Source organism: Vombatus ursinus, unplaced genomic scaffold (genome assembly GCF_900497805.2).
Source record: "Vombatus ursinus unplaced genomic scaffold, bare-nosed wombat genome assembly UNPS02014799.1, whole genome shotgun sequence".
NCBI lineage: Eukaryota > Metazoa > Chordata > Mammalia > Diprotodontia > Vombatidae > Vombatus > Vombatus ursinus.
In genome coordinates this window covers 24,512,992-24,530,866 of record NW_020954577.1, presented here as the reverse complement: position 1 = coordinate 24,530,866, position 17,875 = coordinate 24,512,992, and the positions used below count along the sequence as shown (strand labels likewise).

At 41.2% G+C, this 17,875-nt stretch overlaps 1 protein-coding gene across 1 annotated transcript in view; it reads left to right on the top strand.

Annotated features, from left to right (window-relative positions):
- The window catches only part of KIAA1143 (KIAA1143 ortholog), a 135,445-nt gene that overhangs the window by 72,125 nt on the left and 45,445 nt on the right, over window positions 1-17,875 (top strand). The gene's annotated exons all lie outside the window — the stretch shown is intronic.

Sequence of the window (17,875 nt, the reverse complement as noted above, 5' to 3'; positions counted from 1 at the left end):
CTCCCTCCACACTCCCCCCTTCATCCCTCCCTCCACACTCCCCCCTTCATCCCTCCCTCCACACTCCCCCCTTCTCTTCTGACCTTTTATCTCAGCAGGAGGCCTGACAAGAAAGAGGGTTCTGGAAATGTGGTGTGCTTTTTATTAGGTTTTTCAGCATAAACGTCACATGGCACAGGGCTGAAGGGATTTTTCCCGCCTCCCTTTTCCCCTCCCTTAGTATCTACAATAACACCTGCTACTTGGGCTTTCTTTAATTTGAGACGGATGACCAAACATCAAAGTCTTGTTTGGCAATAAGCTAAATAATAATAATAATAATAATGATAATGATAATAATAATAATAATAGTAATAATCGGTTTCTTTGAAGGTGGATTTTATTTTTTTTTTGTTAGAATGTTTTCTGCCTGAAATGTCTAGTGCTCCCTACATCCCTGATCCTGAGATCATTTCCCAACCCCTCCCCATGTCCTTTTTCTGGTTCTCCCTCCTTGTTTCTTTTCAGTTGTTCTAGAACTTCAGACTAGGGAGGGGAAGGTTCTGGTGTGGAGCAGGAGTTAGTCACTTGACTCCCAGGGCAGTGCCAGGCTAAGCTGCTTGAAATGCACCTTCCGCTGGAATTTGCAAGACGAGCGGTCGAGGATGGGGTGGGGGTAGAAGAAGAAGACCCCAGGACCCTGCCCTGTCAGGGGAGGCCGAGCAGCCCAGGACGCTGGTCCCTGTGGACTGAGACCTTCGGACAGTGGGAGTCTGTGGCTGAATGATACTGAAATCTCTTCATAACCTGGGTCCAGCACTGCATTTTTCTTTGCACCTTTGCATTAGCCAGCCCCCGTCTCAGGGAATGCCCTCCTTCCTTACCTCAGTCACTTGGAATCTATAGTTTTCTTTGACACTCCCTCAAATACCTCCTTCTGTACAGTCCTGCTGTGATCTCCCCAGGTGCTAGAGCCTTCTCTTCCAAGGTTACCTCGGATCTGTTTTTATAAATATCTATGGATGTACATGTTTTCTCCCCTAGTAGAATGTAAGTGCCTTGAGGGCAGGGATCATTTCACTTTTGTCGCTGTATCCCTAGCCCCTAGTATAGGACCTGGTACACAGTAGGTTCTTAATTACTTTTTGATTGATTGATTGAAGGGGACATGGGGGAAATAGTGGTCAGTGAAGTACCCTTGTTTCCTATTTTAACTAATTCTCCTTGCCACTATGGTGATGCTAATGAAGAGTGTAAGTATCATCATGACCTTCTAAATTTTAGTATCCCTGGGACAAAGCCACCACTGCCTCACCCTAGTTGCGGCTTTGGGTATAGGAGAGATAGTAAGCAGGGGTATTAGCTACCTGCCTTATATAGTGAGGTAAAGAGTAGCCCCTGGACGCCAAAGATTTTTCCAGAGAGTGACAGTAAAGATCCAACCAGTTCCTGAGAGAGGGCCAGGGAAGGTCAGGGAGTTTGTGAACCTCTTGCCCCCATAGTGTTTGCCAGAGGCAAATGTTAAGTGCCTCCCTCTGTGAGCCAGAGAGCCCTGTGGCTAATGAGTCATCGGGAAGAGGGAAGAAGAAGCCTTGTGCAGTGGGATCTGGGGGAGGCATGAGAACTAGAAAGGAAGTTCAGTGTGACAGACATAGGGAACGGGAGAGCAGCCCAAACAAAGGCGACTGCCAGACCAGCGAGGTTCTGTTTATTCCCCAGCACCCCCTTCTCCACATCATCCCAACAAAAGCACGCTCCGCTGGCCTGGGCCCTGCAATATCAGTGGGGTACTCAAAGGCCTGGGCCAAATTTTTTAGTCCCCTGTCCAGCCGGTGTCCCCAAATAGGCAAATGCCCCCTCTTCCTTTGCATTTGTGCACACGAATTGAAAAAAAAAACTACCTGTATAAATGACCCTTTGCCGATGTAATTATAATAATAACACCATGCACCGATAAGGGGGCCCTTTCTCCTGCAGGATTCGTATTATGCTTTTCAGCAAAGTTCCTTTATTTCTACAATCTGTCTGTGGAGTGGAGGGGTAGGGAGCCTGGTATTAAATCTGTTTTGCCAATGAAGAGACCAAGAGGATTTGTTTTTGTTTCTAGGTCTTGGTGATGTGGAGCCAAGCCAGATGTGAATAAGGCAAAGTTGAGGAATGGAGGTTTCTCAGCCCAGTTCTTGGTCAAGTAGGTCATCCTGGATGCACAAGTAACCTGACAGACATCCACAGACACTAACTGTGGTTGACGGATTGTCGGCATCTTCTTCCAGCCATAGTTTATTGACCACCAGCTCCCCCAATGCACCAAATCAACTTGATGGCAGTCTAGTTATGTTCCTATTTATGGTGCCACATGCATGGTCCTGAATGTGAGGTCTTTGAGTCTGTCTGTAGAGCTCCATGCACGGGCCTTTGGATTGTTTGGGTCTGAATGTGGGGGTTGTGGGTCACCGTACTAGCGTCAGTTCCTTAATGATGTATAAGATGCCTGCCAAGATTTTTATGGACTTAGGGCTGGAAGATACCTTAGAAGTGATCATCTAGTTCAACTTCCTTCATTTTTGTTATTCAGTCACTTTTCAGTCCTGTCTGACTCTTCATGACCCCATTTGGGGTTTTTTTTGGCTGAGATACTGGAGTGGTTTGCCATTTCCTTTTCCAGCTCATTTTACAGATGAGGAAATCAAGGCAAACAGGGTTAAGTGAGTTGCCCAGGTTCACACTGCTAGTAAGTGTCTGAGGCTGGATTTGAACTCACAAAGATGAGTCTTCCTGACTCCAGGCATGGCATTCTATCCACTGCGCCACCCAGCTGCCTTCATTTTACAGATGAGGAAACTGAGGCCTAGAAATATGAAATGACTCGCTCAAAGTCACACAGGTGGCATCATGCCTGAGTTTGGATGTGTAGATATTTCAGTCTAAATTCAAGGCTTTTCCCCCCACTAAACCATACTGCCTCCCTTAACCTGATTTTCTGTTGGTTTTCCTCCATCCCTTCATTTTCCTTCTATGTTTCTCACCATCTCCAGAATACACAGATGACAGTACCAGTGGATTAACCCCTGAACACAGATTTCAGAAAAGTTCCAACACCTTTGTTAGCTGAAAATTAATTAGATTTCCATTCCTAACTCCTCTTCCCTCTATTATGTAGGGTGGCTTGGGCGGGATTTTGAGAGAAAAAGGAAGCAATGAGCAGGGTCCCCAGTAGGCTAGAATCACAAATGGAGTAATTGATTTCCAGAAGTGAGTACTTCCTACAAGTATAGCAATTTCAGCTGAAGTAGGCACTGCATGTAAATGTAGTGTTTTTGTTTTTTTAAAGAGCCTTCCTCAGAGGATTTTTGAATGATCAGAACTGGGTAGGTTGTTTTCTATCTGGTCTATCTCCTGGGGCCTCTTTAACATCTGGGCCATCCAGTCTTGCGAGGGTTGTTTGGTCTTTGCCTTTGCTTTTGGCCCAGACCAAGAACCTTCTACAGCATATTTTGTCTGCAGTATAATTATTATAGCAACCATTGAATGTAATTCAGTTTTCCTGAGTTGAACCTCGATTCAACATTCAATTATATAGTCTAACCATTGCGTATAGAGCAGATGGTTGTTGTTGTTCAGTCATGTCCAGTCTTCATGGACCCATTTGAGGCTTTCTTGGCAAAGATATTGGAGGGGTTTGCCATTTTCTTTCCTAGCTCATTTTTCGGATGAGGTAACTGAGGCAAACAGGGTTAAGTGACTTACCCAGAATCACACAGCTAGTTATGTGTCTGAGACTGGATTTGAACTCAGGAAGATGAGCCTTCCTGACTCCAGGCCCCACACTCTATCCATCTATCTATGTCTTGGTTTATCCATATGGGATCAGGAACCCAGCCTACAGTGTTATATTGGGGAAAAGATCAAGATCAAAAAAGGGATGGAATGGCTGCTCAGTGGATGAGATAATAATGGACAGCAAGGACAAGAGATAACTACTCAATTCATTCTGCTTGTGTTTTCTTAGACAAGTAGAATAATATCTGGACTAGAAAGGACAGAACTAATAGGAGATTGATATCCAAGGGGCACGTGGGTATAGTAAGAGTGTACCTACCTGCCTTTGATGAGTTCCTAATAAGGGGACCAGATGAACCACATCCCAAGTCAGGTACTAAAGGAATTGGAAGAAGTGATTGCCAAACCATTTTCAATGATCTCTAAATGTGGAGAATTGGAGGGATGCCACAGGCCTGGGATGTAAATTTTGTCTTGATTACAGACTATAGGATGGTAAACTTGACCTTGGTTCTGGGCAGAATTTTACAATGCAGAATTTAAAGGAAGATTAATGAATATGTAGAGAAAGAAGTGATCGTCACAAAGCTTGAGCTTGAATGACTTGAAGAATGGGTCATGCTAGACTAACTTTCTTTCCTTTTTGGTTGTAGTTATTGAACTGGAAATCAGGAGGATGCTGTAGAAATAGTTTACCTAGATTTCAGCAAGACATTTGTACCAGCAAGGAATTGGGGATCATTGAAGGGGCAGTGCAAATTCTCAAATTCAATCTAGTTCAATTTTCAATGCCTCATCATGTTATGGAGCCTATCTTAGGCTTGGAGGACACAACACAGTGTCTTGTGCTACTCTTTTGGACAAGATGGAGAGATGGTGAACTAGGTGAAGACAGAAGTCATAGGCAGGCAGCTTTAGAACTTGCTGAAGAGTTTGACCTAGAGAGTAATCATTACTAGTTTGGTGTCATTTTGGAAGGAGGTCTCTACTGCTTTTCTCCAAGGATCTGGGTTTGGTTGTGTGACGTTTAACGTTTTAATCAAGTACTTTGTTAAGTCATAGATAGCATGCAGATTTGCAGATGACAGAAGCCCAGGGGGATAGCTAACATGTTAGATGAAAAAGTCAGAATTCAAAAAGCTCAACACGTTGGAATATTGGGCTTATTCTAATAAAATGAAATTTAATGAAGATAAATGTAAAGACCTATACATGGGACCAAAAAATCAACCTCATAAGTATAAGATTTGAGAGGCGTTGCTGGACAGCAGTTTGTCTAAAGGAAGATATGGAAGTTTTTTACAACAAACTATAAGCTACAACATTTTACCGAGGGTGACTTGTTTCTGAAAAGCAGCAAGAGCTACTTAGAGGCAGTGTGGTGTGACGCAGAGTCCTGGATGTGGAGGCGGGACACAGCTGGGCTTGCTTCTTTGTTAACATGAATGATAGCTGGCATTTATGTAACGCTTAAAAATTTACCAAGTGCTTTATATGAATTATTTCATTTGGCCCTCTCGTCCGCTCTCTGAGGTAGGTGCTGTTCATTATCTCCATTTTATACTTATTTTCTGTGTGACCCCAGTCGAGTTGGGACCATAGATTTAAAGCTTTGGGGGATCCCAGAGGCCAACTTGTCTAAGCCCTTCTCCATCTGACAGATGAGGAAACTGACACCCAAGGAGATCAAGGTCACACAGATAAGTGTCAAGGCAGAATCTGAACACGATTCCTTTGGCTTGAGAGATAGTGTTTTTTATAGCTTCCTCTCAGAGCTGGGATTTGAACGCAGGTCCTCTCACTCCAAATCCAGCATTTCCCACTGAACTACCCTGCCTCCACGTCGCTTAACCCCTGCCAGCCTCAGCTTCCTCATCTATAAATTGGGGATAATGATATTTGCACAAGGTTATTGTGAGAAAAGCCCTTTGTAAGCCTTAAAGTGCTATCTACACATCCTGGAGGCTAGTTCTTATGGGAAGAGGAAGTAATCTAGTCTTATAGGAAGAATGAGAGATGACAGATAGAGATCCCATGGGTTATACTGATAACTTGCTCTGGTATATTAGAAGAAGAAGAAGCAGATGTTTTATTTTAGAGTTAATGGGGTTAAGTGACTTGCCCAGGGTCACACAGAGACCAGATTTGGACTCAGGTCCTCTTGACTCCAGGACCAGCACTCTATCCACTGCACAACTTAGCTGCTCTTGGAAGGGGCAGATCTTGAGGGTTTTAGACAGGTCCTTGAAGGAAGGCATAGACAGAATCCTACAGCATAAGAATCAATCAATCAATCAACATTTGTTAAGCACCAGGTACTATGTTAGACACTTGGGATATAAAAACAAAAAGCTTTGCCTTTAAATGGCTTATATTCTAGAGAGGAAGACAGCACACACATATATGAGTATATATAACCAGGACCCAGAGTGAGGCTGCATAGACAAATGGGACTCATAATTAAGAGGGATCACCTGAATTCCTCTTGCTTGTAGAGAAAGGATGGTAAACTCTGAGCTAAGTGTGACTGTGGAAGCATGAATTGTGTGATGGATTTTCACCACACAAAGAGTTTATGAATTAAAGCTAAGGCAGAGTAGGATATAATGATGTGGAGGGAAGAACACCAGTAGCAACTGGTGCCTTTTTCCATTGGGGTAGACAGGGCATCTGTAATCACAGCACAAAGAGTCTTTGATCATTGGTGTGATCATTGGTGAACTTTCCCAGACAGCCTTCTTCCTATTTTTCTTCCTTCCTCTTCATCCCTTTCTATCTGAGAGGACAGGTGTAAAATCCAGAGTTTTCTATTCTTTAAGTTGGTTTTATTTGCTATTTTAAGTGGTACTTTAAAAAGCCAATCTACTATTGATGAAATCTGACCTATTTTATTGGTTTTGATTTGTGTGTCTTTATTTGAATATAAAGGGATTGAAAGGGAGATAGCCAGTGAATAATTGAGAATACACAGAACTAAAAAAGACAAAGGTCTGAACCTTGATTAGGGTCAGAGTTTTCTCTAATGGAGGATTCTGAGTAAAGTATGGAAAATTTCAGTAATTTCGAGTCATGATTTTTTAATAAATTTCTTGAAAGGCAGAACTAAATTGGATCTGAGACTTTTTCCCTCTTTGCCCCAGGATAAAATGAGTTGTTGAATATCATTTTTGTTTTCTAGATGAGGTCTAGGGCTGTTGGGTCTTTCCTATCTCCCGACCCCACTCCCCAGTCTCTGCAGAGGTGAATTGAGAGGTGTAGATGGCACTAGACTTGGAGTCAAGAAGACTCGGGTTCAAAATCCATATCAGACACTTATTAACTATGTGACAATGGGCACTTAAGTTCTCTGTGCCTTAGTTTCCTCATAATTAAAACAAAAGGGTTGACCTCTAGGTTCTTTAGAGCTCTATATCCATGAACCGATGAGTAGGAACTATCTGATGGAAGGAGAAATACGTGTATCTGGGCCTGGCTGTTTCTCTTATATAGCCAAACCTTGCTAGACAGCACCATCTGGTGGTCACATAAGAACACAGCAGTTGTGGAAAGGCTACAGCAGTTGTGGGAAGGCTACAGCTTGCATTTGTAGAGACATTGTCTATACTTGGACCCAGGTCTGAATCACCAAGGTACCAAAGTTCGTTTTTTTCTGTTTTATCCCCTTTTTCTATGCATAACTTGTATTCCTTAGACCAGAGGCTTGGGGAGGGCAGACACCTTGGTTTTTATTAGTTGCATACAGTCCCCACAATGTGTCAGCTACAAACAGTGTATCAACAGGGATGAATCCCATTACTCTTTCCTAGAGAGTCAGATAGCACAGTGAATAGACCACTGGGCCTGGAAGCAAGAAGACCTGAGTTCAGATCTGACCCCAGGAACTTACTAGCTGTATGACCCTGGGCAAATCACTTAACCTCTGTTGGCCTCAGTTTCCTTATCTGTTAAATGGGAATAATAATAGTACCTACCTTCCAGAGTTGTTGTGAGGATCAAATGGGATAATATTTGTAATAAGTGCTTATTACAGTGCCTGGCACATAGTAGGCACACTATAAATGCTAGCTATTATTATCGTTATTTCCCCCCAGGACCTAATGGCTTTGTGGTTCATCACTACCATTGCCTCTGCTTGCCTCTCATTGGCTCCTATGTTGTAAAGAAGGAAGGAGACAAGCATTTATTGAGCTCTTACTGTATGCCCAGCACTTTGCCAATATAGTATCATTTGATCCTCACCACAGCCCTGGGAGGTAGATGGTCAATGGGCTTTATTATACTGCTGAAAGGAGAGACATCCCCCCCACTATAAATGTAGATGGAGTTAAGTGCTCTTCCATTCCATCTAAATATTCCGTAATGGAAACAGAGAAGCACAATAAAACAAAATCTCACAATATATCACAAATAGCTGTGGATTGAAAATCAATTCATCAATACTTGTGAAATTACAAAGTTAAATTGGCTACCACCAGAAGCTTTATAAAGGAAAACATATTCTAGCTGCCCAGTTGCGTGCCTTTGCGAAGGCCTCAACAAGAAGCATAAAACAGGAAAGAGGGACCCGAGTAATTCAATTTCAGAAGCATTCATTCATCAGGACTTTGGTGCCAGTTCATATATCAAGTGGTGTATGTAAATCTAAATAGGAACACAAAGTAGGCACTAATTGCCTTGGGCTGATGGGATTGGCAGTGCTTATTATTATGAGAGTTTTGCCATCATCTTGGTGCTGGTTTGTGTCCAAGCTTGGGGGATAGTCTGTGATGGGTGGCATTTGATTGTCTCTTTTGTCACCTGGTTAGGTCACTGTTTCACCAGGCTTATTCTTCCCCAAGTCACTTGTCTCTGAGCGTCAACTTCTTCATCTATAAAATGAGGATAATTACATTTCATTACCTCCTTCACAGGAGTGCTGGAAATAAACCTTTTTTTAAAAAAATAAACTTTAGGTATTTTATGAACCTTAAAGTGCTCTAGTAAAGTGAATTATTATAAAGATAGGGTCAGGATACCTGTGTTCAGATCTCAGAGGTGACATTAGCTGTATATAGGGTATCTGGTATAGAAGAAGCACATTTAAGTTAGGTAAAAGGTATCTGAGCCTCAGTTTCCTCATCTGTAAAATGAGAGTGGTAATTGTGAGTACAGCCCTACATAAATGTGAATTGTTATCATTGCCTCGCCAACTAAACCATGAGCTTCCAGATGGCAGAAACCACTCTTACACTTCTTTTGCTCTGTAAGTATCGACATGGCCATTGTCTAAAACCAAGAAAATTCTACTCTTCTTGCATGTGCCATGGCTCCTGCTACTTGTGTGAGCATAGAAAAGTTACTTAATTTTTCATGACCTCAGTTTCCCCATCTATGAAATGGGAATAATATTTGTATTACCTACTTCAGCTGTGAGGAAAATGCTTTAAACCTTAAAACACTGCAGTGTTTCCTGGGGCAGCACTCAAGAGACAAGGGAAAAATTCATTCAATGGAGGATTATAAGAGATAAGCATTGCCCATTAGGACCTGCCATCTTCTCCTTGTTCTGTCCTCTGAAATGTTCATTCTGTATGAGTTATAATCTGAGGAAGTCAGGAACCCACTAAGGTCATTATGAGAGGGCTTTCTACCTACACAAAAATTGGACTTATGGGGTCAACCATCAGCTGAATTTACACCTATTGCATGACAGATACCATAGGTGTAACTTATGTAGAGGGACCACATGTTGGTGCTGACCAGAATGCCAACCAAAAGCTGTACAACTCTAGTCTCTGGTATGTGGAACAGGGGCAGAGGTGGGATTGCTCTTCTGGCTTTACATAGCCCTTTGTTTTTTTTTTTCCCCAAAGTTTATTTGCACATCAATCAGGAAGCAATGCCCTAGAACCACACAAATTCAATAAGGTTTTGTAGGAATATTCCCTGAAATGGGTTTTGGAGATGTAGCTGACTGTCAATTAAAGATTTACTAGGAGTTAAAAAGAAATTTTCTAAACCCAAGGTGGATAGTTAAGGCGGCCCAGGGACTTTGATCTAGAAGCAGAAGAAAAACTATCAAAAGATCAATACACTTAATCTTAGCTCAGAACACTCTATTGCCTTTTGATGGCTACCTTGGATGTTGCTTCAGACTGCTTTCAGTTATGCAAAAAGGACCTCAAGCCTCTCTTGCCAGGGAGAGGCTTGCTAGTCACTACTCTGTACACATGGTAACGGAAAGCAGTACATTGTACCGAAGAGGGTGAGAGTCAACAAAAACCAACAGAGATGCCCAGCAAAGAGTGGAGATATCATGCCCAGGAAAGAGGAGTAGAGAGCAATGTGATTCACAAAGGGTTCTTTGACTCTGTAGCATTAGAGGTATGAGTGTCCCCTGGACACACGTGCTCTCCGTGTGTGAATGTTCTCTGGTCACATATATTCTCTACATGACTACCCTTCCCCCTCCTCCCCACCCCAGCCATGTGGTGTGATAACCTGTAGGAGAAAGTCCATCATGTGAGCATGGGGAGCTCTTGCTTCTCATTTATTTTGCTATGCTGTTTAACTAAACATCTTTTTCTTTAAACTAACATGTCCTTTCTGACTTCTTAGTAAAAATACACATACAGGTTGGGGCTCATGAACTGTGGCTTCAAGTGGACACTGAACCACACCTTCAGTGTCCCGCAAACCTAGGGTAGCAGTGTTGGGGTCCCAAGTGCTACACATAGTAATGAGAAGATCTCAATCTTGTCTTTGAGGACCAGAACTTTAAACGTCCTGATTTAAATTGTAAATCCTCACTCACATTTCTATAGCGGTTTACAGTTTGTAAAGCACTTTCCTCACCAAACTCTTTGAGGCTGGTAAAGCAAGTACTAGTGTCCCCATTATGCGTATAGGGAAACTGAGGCTCACAGATCATTTGATTTAGAGCTAGAAGGTATGTTAGCCACCATTCAGTCCATTTTACAGATGAGGAAACAAGCCCAGAGAAGTTAAGAGATTTGCTCAAGGTGACACAGAGTTTGTACTGAGTAGTAGAGCTAAGATTTAAGCCTAAATCTTTCAACTCCAAATTCAGCATCCTTTACACTGCTTCCTGGAACAAAACATTTGAAGGTATTTCCAAGGTACTACCTTGTTACTACTCAGAACACAGTTAGCTGTGAGTTTTCCAGAAAACAGGTATATTCTGTACTAGTTATAACTATGGAGCAATGAGATGAATTTCTATAAATCAAGCCTACCCAAAATGACAGCCAGCTCCTTACTTCTTATTATCCCATACAGGTCAGGCCCACAGGAAGATGCTGAACTGGGACTGAGATCTGTTTTTCTGATTCCAAGATGTGCCTATAAGGCAAATTAATTGCTAAAAGGGGTAAATTGAGTCTTAGATGAGAAAATAATAACTGGATTTAGAGTATAGAGATATTAGGGTATTGTACAGTCATAGGATTTAGAGCTATACAGGCCTTCAAAAATCATGAAATCCAGTCCTCTTAAGTCAGCTCAGCAAACAGTTATTGAATACCCCCTAATATGCCTTCATTACTTTCCCACCAAAATATCCTTTTATTTTATTATTTTTATAAATTTATTATATGATATAATATTATTATTAATAATTGATTATAATTATATATGTATATGGTTGGAGTGGGAAGGAGGGGGAAGTGTACTCATGTAGAGAACATATGTGACCAGAGAACATTCACATATATGGAGAGCACGTGTGTCCAGGGGACACTCATACCTTTAATGCCACAGAGTCAAAGAACCCTTTGTGAATCACATTGTTCTCTGCTGCTCTTTCCTGGGCGTGGTATCTCCACTCTTTGTTGGGCATCTCTGTTAGTTAGTTATACATATATTATATATTATTATTTATAATCATATAGTATAATTAATAATTATAGAATATTCTATATTATAATTAATAATTTATAACATTATATATTATATTTTATCTGTGATTTTATTTATTATTTTGTATGTTTTTTGCTATAGATTTATTTTATATATTTATAATAAGTAGATAACAAAAATGCATACAAAATAAATAAAATATATAAAATATAATAAAAACAACAACATTATATATATATTTATAATGTTCACTGGGAGATCAAATATTAAAGCTGGAGCTTAAATACTTTGATCACACAATGAGAAGACAGGACTCATTGGAAAAGACCCTGATGATGGGAAAAATTGAAGGCAAAAGGAAAAGGGGATGTCAGAGGATGAGATGGATAGAGAATGTTATGGAAACAATGAATATGAACTTGGACAGACTTTGAGAGATAGTGGAGGATAGAAGGACCTGGGGTGCTGTGGCTCATGGGGTCATGAAGAGTTGGACACAAGTGAATGACTGAACAACCATAACAGAATATTTATAATGATAGCTAGCATTTATAAAGTGCTTTTTAAGGTTTGCGAAGCACTTTACATATGTTATCTCACTTGGTCCTCATAACCTTGAGAGGTAGGTGCTAATGTTATCCCCATTTTACAGATAAGGAAACTGAAGCTGACTCTTGCCCAGGGTCACACAACTGCTAGGATTCTGAGCCAGGATTCTACCAAATCTTGTTGACTCCAAGTGTAACACTCTAGCCAACATGGCACCTATGTGGGCATATCGTCCCTCCTATTGGGTGTAAGCTCCTTGAGGTCAGGGACTGTTTTGTTTATGTCTGTATATCTCCAACATACTTGGCATATAGTAGGAGCTTAATGAATTTTTGTTGATTGACTTTTAGAAATAAGGAAACCTAGGCCTAGAGAGAGTTGTAGTTCCTTTTGCCCAAAGTCATGGGTAGTAAGAGCCAGTTCTTATAGCCAATCAGAGCCTCAGCAGAAGAGAGGCCCCAGCATCGATCAAGGAGACCTTTGGGAGATAAATTATTTGTGTTTTCACAATCTCAGCGGCTTCTTCTTTTCTGACTTAGAATCCAGTGTTCTTTCCACTACTAGGCTTCTGTGAACAGAATTATTAAGAGATGCTTAAGGCTGCGTTGAAATATGGATCGTCTCCTAATTCACCCAAAGTTTTCTTTTAAAAAAGAACTTTTGAGCTATAGAAAGAGACTCAAATAAAGGGAAAAGGGAAAAATACAGAATGGAGATAACTGGGGTGATGCCAAGACCAGCCAGTGTCCCACATTCCATGAGAACCCGGCTTGACAAAAGATAACATCAAACACTTCTTCTGACCTCACATCCATTAGAGATGAAGACAACTTAATTGATGGCTTAGTTCCATCTAGAGGTACCAGAAGAGGAACCAGATAAGAGAGGGAAGAAGGAGAATGGCAAGGTGAAAGGATTTGAAGAATTAATCAGGAGTCTAATGCTGTTGGAGACAGGACTCAAGCTGACACACATTAGTAATTTATTAGCGCCCCATTCCCATTTAAAGTCCACAGTCTCCTGTGTTAGTTTTGTTTCAGAAAAAGGTGGAAATTCAAAATCCTATGCTACTTTTCTACAAAAAAAATGGCTAGTAGGCAACACTCACCCACTGATGACCAAAATCCGAATTTTTTTCCAAGATGACGCAAAACACTAGCTTTAGACAGAAATGCCCAAGAGCCATTATTTCTCTAGATTTTCATCTATTTGTCATAGACTATGTTTCTAAAAAAAGAAGGAAAGAATGAAGGAATAAAGGAAGGAAAAAAAAGGGAAAAGGGAGAGAAGAAAAGGAAGGAAAGAAAGCAACTCAAATTGTCAAGCTCTCTCTTTCATTCCTTTCCTCTTTCTCAGGGTCAATACATCAAGGGTCTGCAACTTCATAAATGGAATACTGAAACAAGCCCATTTCAATTCATATTAAAATTTAGCTGCCTGAGACTCAGTTGTGACTTAGGGTCATAAAGATTGTGTAAGAGGTATTAGTATTGACTAGAAGGACCAGAATATAAGAATACCTCAAAGGACCAAGCTATATCAACTGATACAATGCAATTTTTAAAACCCATGAGGCAAAGAAAATAGAGGTAGGATGAAAATTTTTATTTCAGAGTAAAATTAAAATACTGGCTTGTTATTATTTGTATTTAAAGTAGATTTGCACAGATAGGAGAAATTATAGTAAAATTATGAAAAAAAAATTGTGTCAATGGATTGGAGTCTGGTCCTCTATTGGTAAGGTTTGCAAAATTCTTTGTAAATACTACCTCATGTTATACTTAAATATAACATATAATATTATACATATAACATATATTATATACTTATATATACATATATGTGTGTATATAGATATAGATATAGATATACTTATAACCCTGGGAAATAGTAAGTACTATTATTCTCTCCACTTTACAAAAGCAAACAGAGGTTAAGTGACTTGCCCAGGGTCATACAGTTAGTAAGTCTCTGAGGCTGGATTTGAACACCAGGACTGGTGCAATATTCAGCATGTCTCTTATCTGCCTGAAGGATCGAAAGCCAGGCCTTTCTAATATTGTCTAACATTCTATCTGTTCTATTATAGCATCCCTCTTCACCAGGGAGATTCCACCTTAAGTGGAAGCTTCTTGCTACCATATCATAGCATCTTTGTCTAAAAACAAAAGCTATCTAGAATGTAAGCTCCTTAAAGGCAGGGATTTAAAAAAATTGAAAACAAAAGCAATTTTCCTTCAAGGCTTAGCTCAGGTGCCACCTTTCTATGAAGCCTTCCCAGATTTCCCCATTCATTAATATTCTCCCATTTCTTAATTTTCTTTGTACTGTCCTTAGCTTCATATATATTATATTCTTCCCCTCTGTAGAGTATAAGCTCTATGAGGGCAGGAAATATTTCATTTTTGTCTTTTTATCCCCATCCCTGTCCTCAGTTCTTAACACAGACCTTTGCATATAGAATCAGGAGGAGCCTTGGTAATCACGGAGTCTAAGCCCCTCATTTTCCATGGAAGGAAAATGAGACCTGAGGAGCTGAAACTGGCCCAGGTGAGGATCAAATCCAGCTCTCCCTGACTTCAAGCCCAGGTCGTTAGCTCCTGCACCAAGATGCCTCTCAGTAATACATCTTATATCCTCTATCTGTAAAATTAATGCCACATACTATTTTAAAAAAGTATGGAAAACACTATCTTCTGTGCAGCCTAATGGAACTTTGTTGAATTAAACTGAATCGTGCATAAAGAAGGGAAAAGAAGGAAGAAGGCACTGTCCTACTCCCTTGGACAGACACATCCAGGAGCCAACATTTCTTCCTTTTGTCAGTGTCTAATTATTCCTCAAAGAATGTCAAATTGTCTTGTCCTTTCCTCCTCTCTCCTCCTCTTCCCTTTAATGATTCTAACTTTGAGTGGGAGTGTTTATATTGAGAAAATAAAGCATCTAATTTTTTTCTTTAAAAAAAAAGAAATTAGTTAATAATTAAATGTTAATTTAGGGATCTGTTCAGCTGTGGATCTCTGGGCTTTAATGAATGTTGATGGTAGTCTAACGAGTATGTTGTGGAAATAGAGACCCCTCCTATGAATAGAATATGGCATGTTCTTACATTGCTTGTAATTGACTCTGCGTGCAAATCACTTCTTTGCTCTTGCTAATGTAGTTGCCAATCATTTTCTAACTGTGGATTGCATCGTTTACTCCCGTATTAAGGGTGCAAAATCTTAATCATAAACTCCTGGCTGATTTATCCCTATGTGTTTACAAGAAAACTGCCAGCCAAACAGACAGTTAGAGCCTTGGACTTTCTGTTGGTGGTGTGGAGACAATGTTGAAGAGGGATAGAGAACCTCGTCCTGTGTTTCTGCTCAGCATTTTCTGGGGGGTTCCATTTACAATAACCACTTGGCACCCGGCAATGTGGCCATATGCTGAGAAAACTGCAGGTGTGCATGGGAAGGAGGAAAGAAACCGGTGTTCCTGCTGGGGCCAGAGGGTTTCATGCCAGTTTCTCCCATCAGGCTGGGGGGTGTTCATGCATCGAAATGCCAGAATCCAGGCAGCTCCAGAGTCCCCAGGGACGTGTTTGGAGCAGGTCCAGGGAGGCTGGCTTGGTTTTTTTTCTCTAGGTGTTCTTCTGGAGGCGAGGGCTTTTACAGAATCGGAAACTATCAGACCTGCCAAGGAACATAGAGAGTATCTTGTCCGACCCCCCTAATTTTACACATGAGGAAACTGAGGATCAGAGAAGCTATGTTATGTGTCTACAGTTACCCAGTTAATAAGAATCAGGACTGAGTTCATTGTACCATAGATTTAGGGCTAGAAGACACCTCAGAGATCACTTTATCCAGCTCCCGGTTGTTTTGTTTGTTTGTTTTTGGGGAGGCAATCAGGGTTGAGTGCCTTGCCCAGGGTCACACAGCTAGTAAATATCGTGTGTCTGAGGCTGGATTTGAACTCAGGTCCTCCTGACTCCAGGGCCCATGCTCTATTCACTGTACCACCTAGCTGCCCCCTCCCAGTCTTAAAGATGAGGAAACTGAGATGTTAAATCAAAGATGTTACATAATTTGCTCATCTGGCTAATAACCATTAGAAGTGATGAGTAGGGGGACAGTTAGGTGTACAGTGGTAGAGCTTCCTACATATTGTATCTTCCTGAGTTCAAATCTGGCCTCAGACACTTACTAGCTGTGCCACCCTGCACAAGTCACTTAACCCCTATTTGCCTCAGTTCCTCATCTGTAAAATGGGGACACACTGGAGAAGGAAATGGCAAAGCACTCCAGTGTCTTTGCCAAGAAAACCCCATGGACAAAATCCAAGGGGTCACATAGAGGTGGACATGACTAAACAACAGATAGATGAGTAAGTTCATTGGGCTGGAAGGGACTTTCCAATAGAAATCATAGAGTGCAAGTACCTCATTTAACAGATAAAGAAACTGAGGCGCAGAGAAGGAAAATGATTTGCCTGAAGTCACTCAGGGAGTAAATGGCATAGCTACAATTTGAACCTAGGTTCTTTGACTCCAGCCACCAGTGGGTTGTGAGGACCCAAGGAGACTGCTCGATAGGAGACCTCATAGCACAGCAGGATTTTCACAGACTCTTCCTGTTTCCATGCCTTTGCACCGGCTGTACCCCCATGCCTGGAAAACACTCCTTCCTCCTACCACTGCCTCATAGGATCCCTTTCTTCTTTCAAGATTTAGTTCAAACATCACCTTTTACATGAAGCTTTTCCTGACTCTTCCAACCACTCATGCCCTTCTTCTCAAGCTAGCTTATATTCAACTTTGTTGTTGTTGTTATTGTTGTTGTTGAGTTGTTTCAGTTGTGTTTGACTCTGTGACCCCATTTGGGGTTTTCTTGGCAAAGATACTGGTACGGTTTGCCATTTCCTTCTCCAACTCATTTTACAGATGAAGAAACTGAGGCAAACAGGGTGAAGTGACTTGCCCAGAGTCACATAGCTAGTAAATGTCCAAGGCTGGATTTGAACTCAGGAAGAGGAGTCTTCCAGATTCATAGCCCAGCTCTCTCTGCACTATGGCACCACCTAGCCGCCCTCATCTGTACATTCAACTACTTTGCATTTACTTGTATTTATTCTCTGTGTATATGTGTGTGTGTATGGCAAACTCCTTGAAAGTAGAGATTGTTTCATTCTCTGTCCTTCCATTCCCAGTGCCTAGAACAGCGCCTACCATTTAAGTTGGTGGATTGACCCCGATTCCCTTCTCCCTATTTCCCCCTGCTAGCTGAGCCAAGACTAGGAAGAGACAAAATATTCAGCTGCCTCGTGGGCAATACACAAGGGGTCACGATGGGTGACACATATTAAATATTCCTTTTTTTCCACAAAGACACATATTTTAATGCTAGAAAATTCTACCTTCTTTGGCAGGTAGGGATTTATTGATTTATTGATTTATCTATTTATTTATTTTTTGCAACTCAAGTTGCTTATGTAACAGTAAAGGTTGAGCTCCTTTGGTGAATCGCAGAACGAAGGGGCCACGGGAAGGGCTTGGCATGATTCTGCCTGCTCTGAACTCACCCTCTCCTTTCTCCTGCCCCTCTACCTGGAATTGCATAGGAACTCAAGGGCTGATCTGAGGACTAACAGAGTGTGTGACAGGCTCCAGAAGCAGATAGACTGGAGCCCAATTCTTATGTATTTTTTGTACTGTGCTGAGTAGATT